Here is a 2,501-nt window from a genome sequence, read left to right on the forward strand (position 1 = left end):
ATGGACCAGAAGAGGATCATCGTGCTCGCGGTCGTGGGTTCTCTCGGGGTGCTGAGTGCCATCCTGGGGTTCTCCGCGGAAGGCACAAAGCTCACCGTAAGCTAGCAGACGCTGCACACTCACTACCTATTGGTGCATCATGTACACGTGTGTGTATTACTGTATTTTGTTGAACTGTATTAGACATCTTGGATTCTTGTGGGTTCTCGCAGTCTTCGGACGTTCTGTGGTACTACGGGAGTGCTACTATCCTGCTAAGCCGGCGCGGGGGCTAGGGGTCTGCGCGGCCATCTTCCTGATAATTGCTCAGGTCATCTTCGCGGTGGTCGGCGGCTGCTGCGGATTCTGCCACTCCCGCGCCATCCCCTCCGAGAAGAACCGGATCATCGGCGTCGTCTGCGCCGTCGCCTCATGGTGAGTGTTCCACCTTCTAATCTAATAAGCGCTACTGCGCTAGGTAGCTGGAGCAAGCAGGCGTGTCGCGGCGCACGTGACGAACCGCCGCTACTGACCAAAACGTGCGTGCAGGATCGCGGCCGTCATCGCGTTCGCGCTGCTCGCCGCGGGCGCGGCGACGAACGCCCAGGGTTGGCGGGATGGCCACTCGTACGGGCTGTGCGACGTCCCCAGGGGCGGCATCTTCGCCAGCGGGGCCGTGCTCACGCTCGCCGCCACGGCCCTAGGGATCACCTCCTACCTCATGTTCGGTAATCGGTACCCAGACGGTCGCAGCGGCCGCGCCAAATACGGGAGCCGGCGAGCAGGTGCCGGCGGCCGCCACGCCAAATAAGGTAGGAGACGAGCCGCGGCCGGCGGCCGCCGCCGGGATCGCCATGGGGAAGCCACAAGTCCCGCAGCAGCCTCGTCCCCAGGATTACGGGCAGGCGCCGCCGCCCAAGTTCACGCAGCAGCCTCGTCCCCAGGGATTCGGACAGGCGCCGCCGCCAAAGTTCCTGCAGAAGCCTCGTCGTCCAAAGTACCAGCAGTCCTCAGCTCCTCCCCAGGGTATGTGCGGGAAAGCACCCAACGGGCAGCTCCCTCCTCCTCCCACACAACACAACTACACAAGGATACATAACAACAACCCTGAAATCTTCATTTTAAAATATTTCTTTAAAAATACACCATCAAAAGATTTATCAATCAGAATTACATACTACCTCATCTATAAATAGGCGTCTGAGATTTGTCTAAATCTGGATGTATCTAAGCTATTTAGTGTCTAGATACATCTAAATTTAGACAAACCTCGGACATCTATTTATAGACGGAGGGAAGGGAGTACAAAAAAACCAAAGAAAGACCAGTGGCAGCAGCCCACCAAAAGGCTGCTCACCGTATTGGGGGTGTGCTATGGGGCATGAACAAGACATCCACCAATATAGGAGGTCCGCATCTCCTCCTGGTAGCCACTCCAACCTACCTAGCAACAGAACTTAAGAGCAGATGTTGCAAGGTCTCTGGTTCCTGGTTACATAGTGAGCATGCCGCGGGTGAGGAGGCCCCGACGTTGCAGATTGTCCGCCGTGCAATAGCGGTTCCTCGAGACGAGCCACATGAACAACTTGCCACTATAAGGGGCCCTAGAGCGCAAAATATCATCCCTAATGGTGTCCTTCACTGAACTAGCAAAGAAGGCCTCATATGCTGACTTCGATGAGTAACATCTATCTCCACTGGTAGAAAAACGGCATTTAGTCGCAGTTCGCAAAGGCCATTAATCCTGGTTGCGCAACCGGGACCAAATATGTGTGACTAAAGGCCCCCCTTTAGTCGCGGTTGCTTACGAACCGCGACTAAAGGCCCGTCCACGTGGGCGCCAGGCGTCCGTCAGGGCGAAGGACCTTTAGTCGCGGTTGGCCCTCCGCAGGTTTAGGGTTTTAGCCCCCCTAAATCTGGTTTCTTTTTAATTTGTAGTGTTTTATTTTTTTTATATTTTATTTTGTGTTTTATTTTAATTTTGAAGAAGTTTCAATACACATATTCTACGCTACTATATACATGCATGTTACACGTTGATGCATATGAATGTACAATTTCGAACAAGTTTGAAATTTCAAACAAGAAGAATTCAAGAGGAATATACAATATATATTCAATCTCGGGTGACCATATACAACTTCGAACAAGTTTCCATACACAATTTACAGCATCAGAAGTTATTCATCCTCGTAATAGTTTTCTCCTTTAGGATCGAGGACTTCCCTCACCAAAAATCCTGCTAATTCCTCTTGAATTGGTCGGAAGCGAGCTTCTGGACTAAGCTTCTTCCGCAAGTCATTCCTCCCCATGTTGCTATCCGACGGCATCCGCTCAGAGGTGTGTCTCCGGATGAACTCACAAACATAGTATCCACATAGATTGGTCCCCGATGGATGAGTATCCACATTAATTAACCTTCTAAATTCTAGCTCATGTTTGAATTCACCGACCATTTGATCTGAGAACCGTCCAAATCCTACAGGGCAAAGAAAATTAAATGAACAAGGGAGTTATTAGTT

The 2,501-nt window shown here is 51.5% G+C and overlaps 1 pseudogene; it reads left to right on the forward strand.

Annotated features, from left to right (window-relative positions):
• LOC124648553 lies at positions 1-1,183 on the forward strand (annotated as a pseudogene).
• The last annotated feature ends 1,318 nt before the right edge of the window (positions 1,184-2,501 follow it).

The sequence above is a fragment of the Lolium rigidum genome, chromosome 4, assembly GCF_022539505.1.
Source record: "Lolium rigidum isolate FL_2022 chromosome 4, APGP_CSIRO_Lrig_0.1, whole genome shotgun sequence".
NCBI classification, from domain to species: domain Eukaryota; kingdom Viridiplantae; phylum Streptophyta; class Magnoliopsida; order Poales; family Poaceae; genus Lolium; species Lolium rigidum.